The sequence below is a fragment of the Sturnira hondurensis genome, unplaced genomic scaffold, assembly GCF_014824575.4.
Source record: "Sturnira hondurensis isolate 20B ecotype Veracruz unplaced genomic scaffold, ASM1482457v3 Scaffold0001872, whole genome shotgun sequence".
Classification (NCBI taxonomy): domain Eukaryota; kingdom Metazoa; phylum Chordata; class Mammalia; order Chiroptera; family Phyllostomidae; genus Sturnira; species Sturnira hondurensis.
The window spans coordinates 7926976-7949431 of record NW_028074503.1 but is presented as its reverse complement, the minus strand read 5'-3'; positions in this window follow the sequence as shown (position 1 = coordinate 7949431).

Here is a 22456-nt window from a genome sequence, read left to right as displayed (position 1 = left end):
AAGAATGGATATGAATCTTTCGCACATTTTGTTTCTTTGTCAGCTTGCTTTTAAATAAACAGACTAGGATGAGTAGACAGTTTTCAAATTTGCTGTCTTGCAGTGGGTTCCAGTACTTCTCTGACAAGGTTTGTAGGTCTTTTTTGGAGTAAAACACCTGTTTCCTCCCCGTATCCATGCATCTGAATTCCTAATGTAAACAGGAAGAAGGGAAAAAGAGGAAAGAGGAAAGGAAAAAAGGGAGGAAGGGAGGAAGAGAGGAAGGAAGGAAGGAAGGAAGGAAGGAAGGAAGGAAGGAAGGAAGGAAGGAAGATGTAGAAATGAAGGTACCTATCCTTGTCCTAATTAGGAAAATGCATTAACTCTGTGTGGAGAACAGGTCTGAAGCCATGTTTAGAGCATGCGCAGTAAAGCAGCGACTCAGAGTAATAATGCAGCTCCTCAGCATAAATCGTACAGTGTGGCAAGCAACACCTGCTTATCTGAACAGGAACACCACACTCTCAGATCATGTATGGTAGAGAGTCATAAACCATATGTCTATCAGGGCTGACATAAATATGTGCCTCTCAAAGCTGATGCCTATAACTTGTGCCTATCGGGACTGAGGAAAGCAACATGTGCTTGTACAAAATGAGAAAATCGTATTTTTGAGAAATTGTGCAAAATCAACATGATTTTGCAACAAAAAATTGTAAAAACAGAGAATTTCAGATCGTGCGCCATGCAGACTGAGAGTGCGTCCCTCCGGGATGTCCCGCACATTCCACCTCAGGAGGGATAGAGCTCTGCTGCGCTTCCTTCAGTCCTGACTCTGCTTTTCAAGGCGCTGACCGCCAAGCAGGGTTGCATCCTGAACCAGGACCTGAGCTGAACCCTTGAAACTCAGGTTCGTTATCCCCGAGTTCTCCTGTGTGATGGTATTGCTGGTTGTTTCTTAGTACTATTGTTATTAGGTTAGTTTGGATTTGGAGTGAATCTGCATTGATACAAGCTGAGTGACTCTGCATCAATAAAAGCTGAGTAAACAGCATAATCACTTTTGTTGGCTCCCTGTTATTTCTCTGGGCCAGTGTTACCTGTAGGACTGGTTGTGTTACAGGCGGCTTGACACTTTTGATTCTTAAGGCCCAGATCAGATGACCAGAGCAGGAACTGATGCCTGGCTTACAGGAAAGACTATATTGCTAACTATATGCGTAGGAAATGATGTCCTTTGTTACCCTTTTCTCCCAGCCTGCCCCCACCTCATCCCCCAAATCGCCATCATGCACTACGTAAACCTCCCTCATTTGAATTTCGCTCCTGGATATGTGAGTTTATTTTAATAGCTCAGAGATTAGAGAATCAGTTTTACTATGCTATTGTTGTGCTCCATCCCTAGCATAGGTGATGTTTCATACAAGAAAAGTAATTTCTGTGCCAAAGATATTTGTGGCTATTAGTAAAATGAACTATACTTCAGGGAATTTATAGAAAAGGGCACTTAATTAAGAATTTGGGACTGCACAATTCATAGTTCTTAAACAAGCTCTTGGCAAGGTGCTCAATTCTGTTGCCATGGTAGGCCATATGATATTTCCTCATTAAGTAAGTGTATTTTTCACAAGATGCTTGGTTCCTTCTTAGTAGATAAAGATGGTGGCAAACAATACCTTCTATTCTCATTTCTGAGATCAATCATCCTATGTCTCTTTATCATGAATGTCAACATAAAATAAAAAATATCCAGTGATGTCCAATATGACAGGGTATATGACCTAGTCGAACCCAAAAGAGAAGATTTCCAGAGAATTCAAATGCAGATTTCTTGGAGTCGTGTGGTTTCACATATAAAATATTATACTTGCCTTCATACACTAAGGTTACTGTTTTGCCAAAACAATTGGGTGGTTCAGAGGGCAGGCCCTGGCACTTATCTGCCTGAGTGTGCATCTTGGTTTCCCTGCTTGGAGAAATCATAAACCTTAGGCAAGTTACTTACACTATATCGGCATCAGTTGCTTTATTTCTTATATTGTGATAATAAGAATAATGTCTATGTTTTAATGAGGTATGAAGAGACAAATGAACAAATGCATGTAAAATGCCTTGATGCCTAGTATATCATTATTAATAAATGTTAGTTTTTATTAAAATGCACACAGCTAAGTTCCATATGTGACTATAAGTTCTACAGAGGAGGATCTGCGAAACAATACATCTTAAGGTCACATAATTATCAGTGAGGCTTGGCTTCCCATTTCCTTCTAACACACTTTCTCATGGTGTAAATATTTTTCATCAAGAAAAGAAACAATGATAACCTAACTGGAAAACAATCTCTAAAACATAACAGCAGCACCTTATTCCTCTGACCACAACATATATACAATAAAAAGAAGATGAAATATTTAGAAAAGTCTGACTCTTTTGAGCATCTCCAAAATTGTGAATCAAAGAATCTATAAAGTATAAGGTAATTATCATAAAATATAATAAATTCTGATTAAAAAGTGGATAAATCTTTAGTAACATAAAAATAAGGGTACTACATACAGTATGGGGTGCCTAGTCCAGAGGAATGTTAAGGAAAACTATAAAGAAAAGAAAACTAGCCCTGGCTGGCGTAGCTCAGTGGATTGGGCGTGGGCCTGCGAACCAGATGATCGCGGTTCGATTCCCAGTCAGGGCACATGCCTGGGTTGCAGGCCCGTTCCTTGCAGGCTAACTACCAGTGGGGGACGCACAAAAGGCAACCATACGTTGATGTTCCTCTCCCTCTCTCCTTCCTCTTTGAAGATAAATAAACAAATAAAATCTTTTTTTAAAAAAAGAAGAAAAGAAGACTTAAGTTAGGACCTACAGAATGGGTAGGAAAGAACTAGATGAAGAGAATATGGTAAGGGGTGAAACTTGTAGGTAGGTTTTAGGTTGATATTTCAGGCAGAAAACAGAATGTGTGGACATTAGAGGTAAGAGTATGTGGAATATTTGGAAAAGCCACCACATTTCAATCTTGCTGGAGTAGAGAGATGGAGATGGGGCAATAGCAGAGCCGAAGTAGGAAAAAAGAAATCTCCTGGACCAAAGTACATATGTTCAAGGGTTTGGACACTGTCTTGAGGGCAATGATCTTATTTTCACTTTATAAAGAAAGGATACTGAAGACAGGAGAATATGCAGAAATGAGTTGTAAAACAGAATTGGCAAGATCCGTTAAGAGGTGGAAGCAATAATCAAGAAAATAAATAACAATTTGATGAAGGAGCATTCAGTAAACGATGATAGGGTTGGAAAGAAATATATTTGATTGATGTTTGAAAGCTAGGAAACTGTGGTCATCATTGATCCTGCCTATTTGACATCAGGAGCAAAGAAGTTCCAAAGGATGAGGTTCTGGGTGGGGCCATGAGAGTAAATGGCTGAACTGAAATGGGAGATATAATCACTGCAGACGAAAACGTCAAGGCATTGAGGATCAGGCACAGAAGTTACCTAGGATAGTAGAAGGGCTTAGTGAGAAGAGGAAGATCACTAGTCAAGTGCTATTTTGTTTTTCAAAAGAAATGCAGAGAAGGTGATTAAACTGTCAGTGGTTTAGAATAAGGGAAAGGAATAATATTGTTTTGTTTCAAGTGCATGTGCAAATCTTGCACATGCATAAAGGATGATGGTATGAATAAAAGAGTATAAAGCAAAGAGGGTATCTAATGTATCTTTCCAATTCCGGAGAAAGAAGGGATAAAACAACAAGCCTACTTCATATGGGTAGGTTTAAAATTATTTCTCCTGCGCTAATCATTTACTCTGAGCAACCATTCCCCTGTATCACCCCAACCAATGCCGACAGATTCATTCCCCCACCTCCTCTCACACCCTCACTGTGCAGGGTTGGAGATGAAGGGAATGAATGAGCTGAATGGGAATTTGTTGCAAATAAGATGGGGACCCATACAGCTCAATGGATAGGGAGGGGCAACCCCTCACCTTGTTTGCTAGCTGAATATACTGGTTTTATTTGTGGATATTGTAGTTAACGTTGACCTCAGTAAGACATTGTACAGCCCAAGTCCATTCCCTCTGAATATCCCCAACATTTCATTTTGTTTATAATTTTATATCATTTCATATTCAATTGTATTATCCCTTTAACATACCCTCTTCTTTTGACTCAGTGAAACTGATTTCCTCATTTCATGCATCTTCTAATGTATTTGCTTGTTGTTTTGAGTTCTGGGTAGATTGTGAAGGTAAGACTTTACAGGGTTTGATGATTTTATTTTAAATTCAATTTTCTGAAGTCGAACACTAGTGTTTTACCACCAAGTTTAGTTAGCAAATTCAACTTATAATTCTAGAAAATCAATTAAATTTAAAGGGAGTTTGAATACAACTGGGTCACATTCGGAAAGATAGTTAAACATTTCAAACAGAATTTATAAGTAAGCAATATTTTAGATCATTTTAAGCATTTTTATTTTTGTCAAAAAGCCTTATTAAATATCATACATATTTTTAAAAACCTAATATACCAACTTATAAATATACAATTGAAACTTGTATAAATGTTCATAATATGCTGTACATAAACAGCAAGATTTCTACTTAGAAATCACCATTCTGAATCAATTCCTCAATAACATTTTAAACATATTGTCAAGGCTGTCACTCAAACACGCCAAATTCTATTAAATTTCCCCTATACAAAAAAAGAAATGATGTATAGGTTCCATTCCAAGGCAAAAATATCTTGCTTTACATCCTTTAAAAATACACCTGTATCTGTACTTGATTCTAAATCCCCCTAGAGTTTAAATATGCATACACACTAAAAAATGTACTTGTGGAAAAAGCGACATATGGCCAGAAGTTTGGGCTGGTCTTTATTTGTGAATTTCAGAAACCCAGTTGACTTCTCACCACTTGAAATTAAGTCAACTATCCCAAAACTTTGCAGTATTTTCCAGTCATTTTACTGATCATTGGCAACCTCGAACAGACAGATAGACTTCACTTAGAGGTGGGACATCAATCATTACACAATCCCGCAAGGGATGTGATGCTATGGTCTTATAGCCCTGACTCCTTTCGTGTTCAGTACACAACCACCTGGCGCGTCTCTACCTATAGAAGTCTGTAGCTTCCACCATGGGTTGTAACTAAGATATACACAAATCTTTTAAACAAATACAAAAGATATTTGTTTTAATAAAATCTGAGGATAAAATATCTCTCTCACCAATGCGAAAGATTTTTGAACTCAATGGAATTCTGCATTTGTTCCATCCTTTATATTTTCAGAACTGTAAAGCTCTTATGGATCTTAGCATTTAACTCACCTATTGCTATAGCAAAATATACAGGCATTAAGTTGATAACCCACAGATCTTTTTCTTCAGTCCAGAACTCTTTTCTAAGATCCTTGCCCTATACTGAACCACATAGTCAATATTTCCACTTGGATGGTTTCAGTACCTCAAATAAAATTTATCCCAAACTGAACTCATTACCCTTGTCTTAATCTTGCCACTTGTAGGGTTTCCGATTCAATAAGTGTCACTACTATTCACCACACTGCTCAAGACAGAAACCTAATAGTAATTCACAACACATTCTCCCTCCTCTGCTCATGCATAATCAATGGTTTTTCAGTGCTATCCCCTAAGCATAATTAAATCTCCAATTTTCTCTCTTCCTATTTAAACTGATCTCTCTGCCTCAACTCTTGCTTCTTGCAAATCTCATCTCTCAAAGTATCAAATGCTCTTTTTTAAAAAGTGCATCTGATCATAGAAGCCCTGGGTTGGATTAGAAAAATCTTATCTTCCTCTACAGTTGAAACTCAGAATCTACATTTTTATCCTTTGAATTTGGGATGCTTCTGTGACTTGCTCTGGCCAATGGGACATTAGCAAGCACACCAGTATCAGAATCTAGAAAAACACTTACACATCAGAATTTGCTTCACAGATCTTGTAATACTTCCACCTGCATGGGAGAAAGCTCAGTGTAATCTGATGGTAGGTGAGGGGACATCTGAAGTAGAGTCAGTTCATGCCACTGCAACCTTCTATAGCAACCAGCCTCCAGCCAATCCAGCATCTAAACAAAGATGCACAAATAAAACTAGAAGATACCAGGGAAAACTGAGACCAGCATGAATAGCCAATTTGCAAAGTTGTGAGCTAATTACTGATTACTTCAAGCCACCAACTTGTGGGATGGTTTGTTTCTCATCAAAAGCTTATTAGTTCAAATGCCTTGTTGAAACTTATTACTTCCCTTGATATTACTTATTACTTTAAAATACATCACAAACTCATGAAAGAAGAGGAAAGAGATGCAGAATTGTCTTTAGAAAGTACTCAAATGGCTGAAAAATCCTCCCATTTAGCAATAGGTATAAACTGAAAGATTCAAGAAGCTGAGCAAACCCTAAAAAAGACAAAATCCAAAGAATTCTAGAACAAGAAATATAATCAAACTTCTAAACACTGAAGACAAAGAAAAAATCTTGAAGACAGTAAAAAAGAAATGGCAAGTTTCTTACAGAAGGAAAATTTTACAATTTCAGAGGACTTCTTATTAGGAAGCTTAGATGTCAGAAGGAAGTGGCCTAACATTTTTTTTAATGCTGAAAGTGAATTCCCAACCCAGGCTACTATGTCTAGTGATACTATCCTCCAGAAATGAAGAGAGAAATCAAAACATTCCCATAAAGGTAAATTTTTAAAATATATTTTACCAGCAGACCTACCCTAAATTATGAATAAAGAAAGCTCTCTAAACAGAAAAGAAGAAATAATTGAAGAAATTTTGGAACATCAAAGGGAAAAAGAAAAACTCATAACATGGTAAGCATACATATGAGTAAATAGAAAAGATCTTTTTCTTGAGTCTTCTTAATTATCTTTGAAGGGTGATGCAAAATTGCAATGCTTTTAAAATATGACTCTAAAAGTATGTAGACAAAACATTTAATTATTATAAATGTAGAAAGGAAAAGAAGGTGATTTTTCTATACTTCATTTGAACTTGTAAAATTACAACACCATTGGAATACAATAATTTATATATGTTTAATATAATAGCTAGAATAACCACTAAAAAGAGTTATACAAAGAGTAGACAAAGAGTATAAATTTCTTACTTTTATTTTTTATTTTCTAATTTTCTAACTTTTTTCTTATAACTTTCATCTTTTAATAGTAAAAAATACTGTTTAATTGATATAAAAACACTTTAGACAAATCAAAAGGGTATTCTAAAATATGTTCATGTAATCAACAGGAAGCAGAAAAATGAAAGCAGAGATTAAAAAACAAAGAGAGAGCAAAGTAGCAGATTTAAGCCCCAAGTTATAAATTATGAAATTAAATGTAAATATCTAATTGCATCAACTAAAAGACAGAGATTGGCAGAATGGATTAAAAAGCATGCCCCAGCTATGTGCTATCTTCAAGCAACTCACTTTGAATATAAGGATACCAGTGGTCTGTAAAAAAAGCACAGGAAAAGATATATCCTTGAAACATTAATGAAAAGCAAGATAAGCTATATGAATATTCGATAAATTATATTTTGGAGCACAGAAAATTACCTGAGACAGAAAGGGACATTATATACTGATGAAGGATCATCCCACCAAGAAGTCATAGTGATCCTAAATGCGTATGCACCAAAAAACAGAGCAGCAAAATACGTGAAGAAAATGTTATAGAACTAAAAGAAGACTCCACCATACCTTTTAAAACAAGTGATAGAACAATGAAATATTAAATTAGCAAGACTATACAAGGAATTCAACAATACCATCAACTAACAAGATCTAATTGACGCTTATAGACCACATCTCTCAACATCAGAATATACATTTTTAGAGCTCTAGAAACATATACCAAAATAGGCTATATACTATGCCACGCCAGCTAACAAACCTTGCCAAATTTACAAAATTTGGAATCATACACAGTGTGTTCTCTGACCAAAATGGAATCAAACTAGAAATCAATAATGCTATTAATAGAAAAAAACAGAAAATTCTTCAAACACTTGGAGACTAAACAAAACTCTTCTAAATAATTCATAAGTCAAATAAAAGATCTCAAAGGAAACAAAAATATATTTAGCTGAATAAAAATGAAAACCCAATATATCAAAATTTGTGAGATACAGTGTTAGCTACGTTAGCTGTGCTAGGAGGGAAATTTATAGTAATACATGCATCTCTTGGATAAGAGGAAAACTGTCAAATCAATAATCTAAGTTTCCATTTCAAAAAGCTGAAAAAAGAAAAAGAACAAGATAAACTCAAAGCAGGTAGAGGAAGGGAATAATACTGATGACAGCAGATATTAATAAAATTGAAGAATCAGTAGTGAAAAATCAATGAGACAGAACTGTTTATTTGGAAATGCCATTAAAATTGACAAACCTCTAGGAAGATTGACAAAGAATAAAAGAAAGAAGACACAAATCATCAATATCAGGAATAAAATAGCAGAGATATCAATACAAGCCCTGGAGACATCAAAAAATAATAAGATAATACTATACAACTCTACATGTGTAAATTGAAAAACGTAGATTAACTAGACCAATTCTCAAAAAAACTCAACCACAACCCATCAAATATAAAATAGTTTATTTAAATGGTTATATAATTATAAAGAACATTTTATTCATAATTAAAAACTCTTAAAAAATAAATCTTGGGGTCAGTATGGTTTCAGAGAAAAAGTCTACCTTTTTTTCAGAGAAGAATTAATACCATTTTTATACAACCTGTTTCACCTTATGGAAGAGAAGGAAACACTTCTCATTGTATGAAGCTATTATTACTCTTATACTGCAACTAGTAAAGGACAGTACAAAGTAAAAAGAAGGAAAATACAGATCAATAGCCCTTATGAATATAGTCGCAAAACCCATTAACAAAAATATTAGCATATAAAATTCAGCAATATACAGTAAAAGGATTATATACCATAAGTGAGTAGAGTTTATGCTAGAAATGCCAGCTACTTTCAAAAGTCAAAAATTACTCTTGTAATTTGTAATTCTACATATTATTAGCAGGCTAAAGAAGGACCATCACAACATATTTATTAATGCAGAAAAAGCATTTAATGAACTCCAAGGAATAAAAGAAAGTATCTTCTACTTAATAAACATTACCTACATAATATTTACAAATAACGATCTATTCAAAGGTGAAAGAAGACTGATTGTTTCTCTTTGAGATCAGGGCAAGTACAAGAATAACCACTCTTATATAGTGCGGAATTTTCAGCCAGTATAATAAGGCAAGAAAGGCATTGCTCTTTATAGGCAAGGAAAATAGGAATGCGAAAATGGAAAACATAACATACCATTTAAAATCATTAAAAAGTAAGAAAAAATATCAGTGTAAGTCTAAGAAATATCTACAGGTTTTGTTTGCTGAAAATTACAAAATACAGATAAAAAAAGTAATCTATACAAATGGAGAGTCATGGCATGCATTTTTGGCAAGTTTCAATATAATAAACATGTCAATTGTCTTCAAATTCATAGATAGACCTAATATAATCCTATCAAAATCCTAGCGAAATATTTTATAAATATACACAGATTTTTAAAAATTTTTATTGGGAAGTGAAGATAAAATGGGCAGGGTTGGGAATATAAGACAGAAACCTGTACTTGAACAAGAATTAAATAAAAATTATATTAAAAAAAACCTGAATTTTTTAAAGGAAAACATAAAGAAATCTGTCCACTTAATTTCAAGATTTACTAATAGCTACAGTAATCAAGACAGTGTGTTATTGGCTGAAGGATAGACACATAGTCAATGGAATTAAACTTAGAAAACAGAAATTAACCTGCATAAGTGTTTCTAACTGATTTTTGGACAAAGGTGTGAAAATCGATTCAATAGAGGGAACAGCCTTTTCAAGAACTGATACTAGAGTAGTTAGACATTTAAGACAGAAAACCAATGAACAAACAAAAACCCTCAACTTAAATCTCTCACTTTATGGATCATGGACTGAATTTTACCGACAGCAACCAGAGGGGAAAGGGGAGGGGCATAATGGGGGAAAGAAGGGGAAGGGGCAAACAAAGGAACACAAATAGAGGACTGGTCGCCCGGACATTGGGGGAGATTGACTGTGGGAGTAGGGGTGAGGCATGGGAGAGCAACAGGGAAAAAGGTGGGACAACTATAACTGAACAACAATAAAAATTAAAAAAATTCTCAATTAAAAATATAAAACTATAAAACTCTAAAAAAACATGAAAGACTTTTCAGTTTCTAGGAATAGGCAGAGAGTTCTTAGATTTGACATCAAAACCATGATTCATAAAAGAAAAAAATGATGTTGGACTTATCCTTTTTTTTCTTTGCTTTGCTACAAAACCCTTTTAAAAGAATGAAGAGCCAAAATATGGACTAGGAGAAAACAATCAAACTACACGTTTCTATACAGAATACACAAAACCTCTTAAAACATACATTTCGATAAATAATATAATTAGAGAGTAGCCAAATAAATGAACAGATATTATGTATGTAAAGAATATTGAGATAGTAAATAAGCACATGAAAAGATGTTCAATATCATTGACCATTTAGGATATGCTGATTACAACCACAAAGAGTTCTCTTTGTCTCTCTCTACACACCTATCAAGATAGAAAATAAAAATAGCAATAATGTCAATTGTTGATGACGACTTGGAGAAACAGGGTCACTCACACACTCTAGAAAGCGATTGGTCAATCTCAAAAAATAAACTGTGACATGTCTATGCCAAGGGAGACTATTTGACCATAAAAAAAAGGAATAAACTACTGACATATGCAAAAATCTGCATGAATCTCTAGAAAATTCCACATGGTATGAAAAGCCAATCGCCAAAGTTACATGCTTTATGATTCATTTATGTAACTTCTTTGAAATGTCAACATTTGGAAATGGAGACCAGATTAGTGGCTGCCAGGGATAAATAAGGGGGTCAGGTAGGAAGGAAGCAGATGGGAAGAAGGAAGGCAATATGAGGAATCTTTTGGATGGAAATGCTCCGAGTCTTCACTGTATTTAAGTCCATACCCTGAAGGTGGAATGTACTTTAGTTTCTCAAGATGTGAGTACTGGACAAATTGGGGGAAAGGATACTCGAGATCCTCTGTTTTCTTTCTTACAGCTGCATGTGAATCTACAATTACCTCAAAACAAAAAGTGTTGTTATAAGAGTTTTCAGGAAAGCCTAACTCCATGATGCACTGCATTTGCAGCCTTTTACGTCACACTGAGTTTCAACTTGTAGCATTTTACACACTAAAATTTGGTGATTTAGTTGTATAATCATGCTCTTCCACAATTGTTGACAGTAAGGTCCCTTAGGGGAGAAAGTGTTTGTACTCTACTGACCATTGTACTATCAATGCTATGCCTAATGCAGAAAAGGCTCTCAATAAATATTTATTATTTGGTTATCAGTTGCCATTTAATCAAATTGTGAACTCATTATATCATTGTCTTACTCAAAACCATCCCTTTGGTTCTGGCTGCTGTGACTTAGTGGTTGAGTGTGAGCCTGTCAATCAAAGGGTAGCTGGTTCGATTTTCACTCAGGGCGAATGCCTGGGTTGTAGGCCAGGTCCCCAGTAAGGGATGTGTGAGAGGCAACCACACATTGATGTTTCTCTCCCTCTCTTTTTCCTTCCTTTCCCTTCTCTATAAATATAAATAAAGAAAATATTTAAGGAAAAAAATTCCTTTGTCTACAGATAATGGTCAGACTTTCTGATTAATCTAGAGCAATAAAAATCTTTCTCTTTTCACTGCCCAACAGACAACCCTATTTTCACAAGGCTCTCCCCATTATACCCCAAATGCAGTTTTGATCTTAGGGCCCCTTGAACTAGTTTTTTTCTTTCTTTTCTGAAATGATAATAAACCTTCAGTCTACTTATGCAAATCCTCCAATCCTTTAAGGCTCACAACAAATCCCACCTCATCTGTGAAAGCAGCTTCCATTAATCTCTTCCTCAGAGAATTCTGCTACATGATAATGTAAATTATCACAAGTGGTTTCTTTCCCTGCTCTTCTGGTTTACCAGATGTCTGTTTCTTCATGATGACTGTGTAAGAGAGTATGTGGATAACTGTGGAGAGAGTTCTGACCTGAGGATAATGATATATTATATCAGACAGTTAATATAAAGGGAGATTTATTACTAGCTCAGGGTTTTCCCAGTCTACAAGTTTCATGGAAGGAAGAGCTACTTTTTCAGCCTTTACAACGGAAGATGTGAAAGAGAAAGTATGGGTATTACCCTGGTAGGGATGGAAGAGATAACAACCTCTGTAAACCTAAGACTCAGTTAATGTTGTCTTTTCTTCCTCTTTTATGCAGGAGTATGAGTAAAAGAGTGTTTAATATGTCATTCTATAAGTACTCGTCACACCAAAAACATAGCTCTTGTAGTTTAGCAATAGTCTGTGACAAAAAGACATGGTCCCAGTTTATCATCTGGAATTTGATATAGGATGGCCTGCAGGAACTTCCAATGATGCTAAAGCATGGGAAAGTAATATAGAATATTCAGAGTGTGGTGTGCTGTCTTAGTCATCTATTGCTGTTTAACAAATCACTCCAAAGCTTGGCACTTATAAAACAAATGTTTATTATCATAGTGTTGTAGTTCAAACGCCCAGGCCATGCCTAGCTAAGTATCCTTGGCTCGGGGTCATTCATGGAGTGGCAGTATTCAAGCTGCCGGCAAGGAATGTGGTCTCTACTGAACATTCGTGATCTCTACTGGGGTTGGTTCACTTCCAAGCTTGTCCATGGGGACTCTGTTCATTGCAGATTGATTGTTGGATTGAGAGGAAGGTCTGCAGGTCCTGTACTCTTCACTGGCTGTTGACTTCAGGTCTCCCTCTGTTCCTGGCCACATGGACACCCAGTATGTCACCTGACTTCCCCTAGAGTAAGCAGTCCCAAAAAAGAAGGGGGTAGAGGAGGGGAAAAAGGAGTGATGGGGGAGGGAAAAAGAGAGAGATGAAATCTCCCCCACTGGAGATCATCTTAGAAATTGCCTATCACACATGGGAACCCTAGTTGGGATGGGATTTCTGATAAGCTCCCAGAAGATGATGAAAATAGCTGGTGACTGAACCAGATTGCTGCTCACGAAAAGATAGCTCAGGAAGGCAAACAGAATTCATGATACTTTCATATAGAAGTATCCCCTGTGCTAGAGGGCTGAAGAGGTTGCCCAGCTGAATATTCAAGAACTTTCAAATGTTCCGCAAGATGGTTTGCATTATTGGCTACCAGCATCAGAGGCAATACAAGGTGACATGAAAATACCAGATGTCAGAAGCCACAAAGAAATGATCATGAATAAGCCATACAACTTCACATTATCTCAATCACAGAAGCAGATACCCCTTTCTTCCTGCTTTTCTTGTTTTCAGGAAAAAAGGCAAGCATGGGAGGAACCTCAGGAAGAAAACTTTGAACTGTGAACAATGACTGACAGAATGCTTAAATTGGATTGAATATTTCCTGAGAGAATCTAATACTTTATTAGCTGGAGTACAATAGCATTTGCCAGGTTGTTCTAAAACTATTTTTCCTATACTGAGCAGGAAAGGGAGCATTAACAATTTTATTTATACCAAATAAAGTAAAATAAAGTTTTTGATTATTCAAATTACCTGGAGTGACTATTCAGTTTAGTACATGCTTCTGGTAATTGTTTTCACTGCACTATATCTTAACTGAATGACTGACATCTTTATATATTTTATCCCTAGTTAAGCTTATGGATATTAGACATGAAAAATAATCTTACATGTACTCACCCCCGTCTCTGTGTTATGGTATATACATATGCATTCTGGTCTAGCAAAGGTTATGGTCAAAACAGAGTACCCGTGTATTTGTTTAAGAACTAATGTACATTATTTGACACAGTCCTCCATTCTCTCTACTTGGAGTGGGTTCTTCGCTTTACAGTACTAAGGGCGTTGGGGATTAATTCAGGCTACGCGCTGCTGCATTTACTGGCACCTCGGGTCAACTCATAAATGCTACTAGATGATTATGCCCTATAATTGTAGTCCAGAAATTAGTTTTTACTTATCTGTTGCTGTGTCACAAATTACTTCCAAATGTAGAAGCTCAAAAACAGTAATTATTATTTGAAATATTTAGTTGACAAACATTCATCAATGTCCATACAGTGTCTGTGGGTCAGAAATCAGGTTCGCTGCCTCTGGCTCCTGTGACGCCTCATTTGAAGGCAGAGGAATTCCTTTCCAGTTTCACCCCTGTGGTTGTCAGTAGGTCTCAGCTCAGAGCTGCCTCGCAGTATGCAGCTAGATGTTTCCAGATTGAGTGACCCAAGAAAAAGCCTAGAGAGCATGCGCAGAGTACAGCTGCAGCATTTTTATAGTCAAATCTCAGAAGCAGCATCCACCCCACAAATTCTGCTATATTCTATTTCGTAGAAGCAAGTTAATACGTTCATTTCATATTTAAGAGGAGGTAATCATACAAGAACATGGATATCAAGAGGCAGGGATGACTATAGACCATCTTAGAATCTGCCTACCACAAATTTCTTCCATGAAGTGATGATGCCTACAGTGAAACAAGTTAGAAAAATTACACTGGTAAATGCTGTATTTTGCCATGTATAAGACACACTTTATTCTCAAATGTTTGAGGATGTGCATTGTACATTGTTAGTACCTGAAATACCTCGTATCTGTTCTTGTGTTTTCAAATTATTTGTTACATAAGATTTCTTGTACCATGATCTGTTCAAAAATAAATGCCAAAATTCCTTTATAATACAAAAACAAGGATCTAAATATAAATACATCAAAATTGAATTAAAATGGAAAGATTTAAAAAATGTTTCAACAGTGAGATTTTTTTCCTGAAAGTTTGGACCAAAAACATGGGTACGTATTATACATGACAAACACAGTAGTTGGTTTTACTCTGGTCTGTACCAACACACAGCCTGGAGAAAGAACCAGCTAATACTATATCCAAGCCACTCTTAGTCAGGTCCTATGTGATCTCATATTTCATATTCAACTGAAAACCTAAAGAGCCGTAAGAAAAGATGAAATACTGCTATTTGCAACAATATGGATGGACCTTGAGAACATCTTGCTAATTCAAACAAGTCAGACAGAAAAAAGTCGAGAATTATATTTCACTCATATATGGGATATAAAACTAAAGCAACAAATGAACAAACAAGAAAAGCAAAAGAATGAACACTCAAAAGCGAAAACAACAAAACACCATAGTATGGTGGTTACTAGAGGGAAGGTGGGCGAGGGGTAGGAAAAGATAAAAGGGAATCAAAGATGCGGGGACAGAAGAGATTTATTTGACTTTGGGCGGTGGGCACACAGTGCAACATACAGATATCACAGAATGCTACACGTGAAGCTTTTGTGATTTTATTCGTCCATGCCATCCAATACATTTGATTAAAAAGAAAAAGAAAAATTATTGCTCTGTCCTCCCTTCTAAGCATGAGTTTCTTGTATCATAAATTGTGCCACCCCGACGTATGCTCTGACTGTGCTCAGATTATTTTGCGTGACTAATTTCCATCAGCTTAACCAGAAGTGAAATACATAAAGATGTCAGTCATTCATACATAGGGGCACGATGTATATAGGGGGGGGCACGATGCTCACACATGCCTGTGGTTTTTATTAGTAAAATTGCATTAATAAGAAAGACACATACAATTCTCCTATGTACCACATTCCATTCTAAGAATTTTAATTTATATTTTCAACTATTCTTCGCCGCAGCCCCCTGAGAGAGGAGATGTATTTTTAAATACATTTTACAAAGGAAGAAAGAAAGGCACAGACATACTAAGGATCTGGTTCAAAACCACACAATTAGTAAGAATGGGAGTTTGTCTGGGGACCCAGGAGACTCCATGAAAGCACTTCATTCTTCCGCGAGGACAGAACGAGATTCTGCCCTGGGAGGAGGGACTGCTGTTGACCTCAGCCAGGCTCTTTGTTCTGGTTGGTGAGATGTACACAGTGTTCTTGGTTCAACTCTCCTTTGGCCACAAAAATGACATCGTTCAACAACCTTCTCATTGTTCCTCCTACATCTCAACACTTCTTCCCAGGGTGACCATCTGGTATTTTGTCCAGCATCCACTCCTGTTCTTCCACAACTACATGCCAATTTCCCTGCTATCATTCTGTGCATTTTGGTGGGATTAATTGCTTCCCGCCTTCAAGGACAAGGGCACTCACACTATTCGGGAGACCCAGCCTGATAGGCCGCGCTATGTTCCCAAGGGTAGAGATGGGGCACAGGCTACCTGACACCACTTCAGGACTTTGTGGCAACTATGGAGGAAAAAGTACTTTCTCACCTTGGAAGAAGGTATAGAGAAGAGCTTAGAGTTGTTGCCTCTTTATTTAAGGAGAGGCTGCCTGAGAATGAAGCCAAAGGAAGAGAAAAGCATAACTGAGTTAAGAACACAGTGAAATTCATCATCCTGTAGTATTTGAGCACCAGGTCAGGGCTTAATGGGAAGCCTGTCCTCTAAAGTTAATACATTTTCTTTAATGCTTAAGCATTTTAAAATTCATTTCTTTTTTTAAATTGAATTTATTGAGGTGACATTGGTTCACAGAGCCACACAGGTTTCAAGCGTACAGCTGAACAAAACACCATCTGCACACGGTTTCCCCCGCCCACCTCCCTAGGCAGTCTCTTTCCATCCCCATCGCCCACCCCACCTTTGCCCACCTGCACCTACTCGCCACCTTTATTAATTTCTGTACCTGGTAATCACAAATCCTTCGCTAATAAACTTACTGACAAAGGGATGCTTTCTGAAATCCAATAATTAATTAGATTCCATTTTGATTAACATAACACACAATATCCAACCCTTCGTTGTCACCCCATTATAATCTATGGCCTCTCTAAATATTGTATACTAATTAATTATTTAATATGAGAAACATCATTCTTTCAAACAATATGTTTTTTTCTCTCTAGTACTTCTACTGGTCTGCCTCCATCTGTTATATGTACTTTTTAAAATGTCTTTTGGCCCTGGCTGGTGTAGCTCAGTGGATAGAGTACGGGCCTGTGAACCAGACGATCGTGGTTTGATTCCCAGTCAGGGCACATGCCTGGGTTGCAGGCCAGTTCCCAGCAGGGGACCCACAAGAGGCAACCATACATTGATATTTCTCTCCCTCTCTCCTTCCCTTCCTTTCTAAAGGTAAATAAATAAAATCTTTAAAAAATAAAATAAAAAATAAAAACCTTTAAAACATCTTCTGTCCTTTCACAAAGCCCATCTCTGCATTTTCCAAAATCTTCTCTTTTGATCATTACCCTAACACATGAAATAAACGATTATCATAACCAAATCAACCCAGGTTGACTTCTTTATTCTCATTCTAAAGCATGAAGTCCATGCAGAGTGACAGTAACTATGAGTCAGTTTTTGGAGAAACATATTAACCCCACTTACTGAAACTGATTACTTCTATGTCGCAGATAGTATGGAAGCAATTGGAGAAAACATCCCCACACAGCAGACATTCTCCAGCTTAGCATTCAGGCTCACTGACTGAGTGCTCTGAGATCTTGATTCAATTGCTCCTGTCGCCATGCCTGGTGATGGAAGTCCCTCTGTGCCTGCTATGCTCCTGCTCCAACCAGCCAAGCTCTCCCCTGTAGGCGAGAATTAACTTCCAGGGGAATCATGTTTCTGGGTGTCTAGTGAGCCATGTGAAAGTCATGAGGCTTTAAGCTGAGCGCAGGCTTTAAGCTGAGCGCTGAAACCAAGAGTCAGTGTCCAGAATTCAGTATCCTGCTTCATTGTTTATGGTGCGACGGGCCCTGTCTTCCTCGTGGAGCTCCACGTGCTGTAATCCCAGCTCCGTGCTCACAGAAGCCGAGTATTTCCCTTTCTAATTTTGTTTTTAATGTTTTGGGTATTCCTTTTGTATGATCTGAAACACTTTTTGCACTTGTTTGCACACATCACCAAGCTATACTCTACAAGGGAAGGTATTTTGTTTTCATTTTCATCTTTAAATATTTTTATCTCAATACATACGCTCAATTGATCTTTTTTTGATTCCCAAATAAACTGTAAGAACACTTCTAGTGCTGGAAATCACATGGCTAAAAAGATGTCTTCTCACTCTATTCATGCAGTATTGGCTCTTATACTGGATAAGCTGATAGGAAAGTGCAGCTTGTGTTCCCCACGCTCACATTACACATACTGAGAGATAACGTAGCAAGGTATGTGCACTGGTGCCTTGCTATCACATGGGCCGTTGTGTTAGTTCCCACGGATTCACGCAAACATCTGTTTCCTAGCTCCCTTGGAATCCTTCCTTAACAGAGATATGCTAAACTCCACTGACTGCTTCTTCAAAGGATAAACAGGATGTAACTGATGAATATTAAAAAAATTAGAGAATTCGAAAATCATTGCTTGCCATTTAAAGAAATGTTTTATATTTCTGAAGTTATATTCGATAATCAAATATATTGTTTTCCTTTTATGCGAATCATTTTCTGTTTTCGTCCTTATAATAATATATTTATTTTTTTAAGATTTGATTTATTACTCTTAGAGAGAGGGACAGGAGGGAGCAAGAGAGGGAGAGAAACATCAGTGTGTGGCTGCCTTTCGTGTGCTTCCCGGACTTGGCCTTCAACCCAGGCACGTGCTTCGACTAGGAATCCAACTAGTGACCCTTTGGATTATAGGCTGGAACTCAATTCACTAAGCTACACCAGCCAGGTGATAAGACTTTGAAACTTCAGTATAAAGTAAATAGTTTGAATTCTTGGCCAAAGAATCCCAGATCTAGGTTGGATTCTAGCCTACCATGAATTAGCTATATGACAGGAAGCCAAATTTCTGAAAACTGTTTAAGCCTCAGTTCATTCAACTCTAAATGACCTTAATAATCTTTATAGCTAGTTAAACATTGGAAATAAATATAGTGAGTAGCAGGTGCCAATAAACAGTAGCCACTACAGTCCTGGTCTTTTAAAAAGAATAGTTTAGTTATCAAATAATATCAACTAATTAAGTAATTTTTCAACAATTTAAGGATTGTATGCATGTAATATTGTTATAAAATTTATTCGTGCTGCTGCTCTGATATGCAGAGAACATGTAACTACTTTATTTTGATTATAACTAATATTAAGCTGTATATTGACATGCCAGAATTGATCCAGACACTGAGCTAAATATTCTTGAGTGGGCTTCACTCTTACACATTCATTCTTTTGTGAAACTCATGCCTGTTCTTTTGTAGTTTACAATTACAAAAGAAAAAATCTAAGATTTCTTTTCTGCCTAATCTTTCTTGTGTTCCTTTACTGATTTCTCTTATCCACTCATCCATGACATGCTGGCTCTTCAAGACTTGGTTCTCAGCTTTTTTTCCCCTCCTACTACACTTTCTTCCAGTTTCATGTATTTACTGAGCTTTGCTTAGTGACTCTTCACTAACTATTCCCAATTAATTTCTCCCAACCCATTCCTCTTGTCTTGACCCCAGACCCTTATGTCTCTAACTCAAAAACTAACCTGGATATTTTTAAATGACACAAATGCAGTATGCCCAATAATATAACACATGATAACACATGATCCATTCACCAAAACTTCTCCTGCTCCCCCTGTTTGCCCAATTCTGTAAATTTCTCCAGTGTGCATTTGATAGTTCTTGCCAGAAAACTAGGAGTAATTCTTGACCTGTTCTTTTCTTACAACACCTACATCCAATTAAATGGTAAGTTCACGTCTTTCTCATTCCATGCTGATTTCTTTGTGAACTCTATTATATTCTCTCATGTCGATTATGAAAAAGATTTTCTATTCCCCTCAGGTATTTTTTAAAAATGTTTTCTTTTGAATTTTGGAATATAAAAGATGTGTGCTCTTGTGGAAGAGTAGGAAAACAATTAAAACAAACAAACTATCCTGTATTTGTTTCAAAACAAATATGGGTACAATAGAGAAATGGTTCCTCAGTTTTCTGTCACATGTGGACAGAAAACTACCATCCTTCTGGCCAGTGGGCTAGTTCTCCTTAAAGTATCAGCACAAGTGTCCTTATAAATCACAACCGTAATTCATCTTTCATCTTCATCAGTTTTATAAGGTAGGAAGTTCTTGGCAAGTTATGACAACAGGGTTATCTATCAAAGTTAAATTTTATGGCATTAGGATTTTTGATTTGTTATGGATCAGGAGAGACCTGGGAGAGGCTGAGTCATGAACTACTGGACAGATGCAACCCTAACACAAAAATGTGTGTCCCCAGTTTTACCGACACATTATTTTCCCAGTCCTTCCAACTGCAATCGAGTATCAGTCTGTAACAGCAAATGATGAGTTGACTGACTTAAATTGAATGGATTAATCTGGTGGCTTACATTTGTTTATTTAATATCATTAATATTAGTATTGGCTAATACCTAAGTAGCATTTTCTATATGCTAATCATACTTCTAAGCACTTTTTTGCACACTTATTAACTTATTTACTACTCATACAAACCCTACACAGCAAGTACTCTCTTTATACCCATTGTATAAAGTAGGAAGTTGAGGCACCGAACAGCTCAGTGACTTTGCCAACAATTAGTGTTGGCAGAGCTGGAAACCAGAACAGGCCACCTGGCCTAAGAGTTCAAGCTCTTCGACACGTAATTCTGAATCTCTACTGTTGCTCCATTTGGTATGTTTTTCACAGGCATTTGTATGTCACTTTTGTTAACATTTAGGCTTAAATAGATACATTCTAAAACACAAGTGTTTCTGGTAAAAAATGATTTGTAGATACTAAGTTACAGAGTCTATGTCTTCACATAGGTTTTTCAATGATTTCTTTGCAGAGCTATCAGTTACTCAGCACTATTTTTCCAAAGTGACTTAGAGAGAGAGTGTAAAATGTATATGTGTCTTTACAACTATGTCTATCTACTTGTCTATATATTATATATGTGTGTGTATATGTGTGTGTGTGTGTATATATATATATATATATATATATATATATATATATATATATAGTGCTTTAAGGCATATAAATAGAATTTCCTTCAAGTTACTCTATTTAAATCATTCTTATCTTTTATCTTTCCCAGACTTTAAAGTTGTAGCTTTGGAAAGGAGGGATTATTAAGTAAATTACCAGATTTGATGAATAGAAGAAAGATCTTTTTTTAGCTGAGTGTTCATAACTGAGTTAGAAATATTAGAAGGGCTAAGTGTCATATTCAAAATGTAAATAAATCACTCATAGTCATCTCCAGTGTTCTGACTGTTGGTGATTTTTTAAAACTCAAGCAAAAAATGATACTGATATAAGTAAATCATATCTTTAGCTTTTTCCAACATTAATGTTAATTGGGAATATCTACTAGTCATCTCTGCTTATATAGGAATTAAAATTGAGTAATACAATAGATTTATCATCTGTTTACTGGTCTTAACTCATAATTAAGTGAGTAACACAGCCATTGGTTCCTCATTTATGGGCAAGGTTATGTGAGTGCTCAGTTAGTCTAAAGGGGCAATGATAGACATTCAGCTTGACCGGCCTCTTTCTCCTGCAATATATGCACATAGGCTAGCTTAATAGAGTATGAGAAGTATTGTTCCAGTCTCTTGCCTGTCAGACCGGCAGTGAGAATGCAGCCAATTCATGGATTTGGAGTGATCCAAAGGCAGTCCTTACCCTAAGGCCTGAGATGACAGCAAGAAGGAAAGCATCCATGAATTTCAAATACGATTATAGGAGCGTCAGGGACCAGATAATTAATAATAGATAAAATAGACAAGTTTTTTCCCATTCCTTTAAATGTTTCAATGCTATGACTGCATGGAGGTAAATAATGTTTAGTAAATGTTATAATAAAGCAACTGTATTTGACGTTATTTTTTAAAGGTTAACATATTATTCTAGCAGTCTTGATCAGCGTTAAATGATTTCCAGACCATGACCATGAGAAAAATGTGTTATCTCTATATAAGTGACTGTTTAATTTACTGAATTTCATAAAATATTTGGGGACTGAGGGGTAATGGGAAATGTGATAAAAACTAGTCAAGCCTCCTGGATCTTGAGAAGGAGGCACTCAGATTTTTGAGTATATAAGAATTCAGGAAATCAAAATCAAAAACAAAACAAAGTAGTTCTTAGAAGCTAAGAAGTCCGCCCAAAAGTGTGCATTAGTAACTGTATATTGTAGAACAGTGTGAAGAGAATAACAAAGGAAATACCTTGCTAACCTCTACATCACTACAAGGTAATACCCATATTGTAACATACACAGCAATACACATATTTTGGGCTTGATACCTCAATTCTTTCTCAGCAGGAATACAGACTTCTAAATGGATAAGGACGT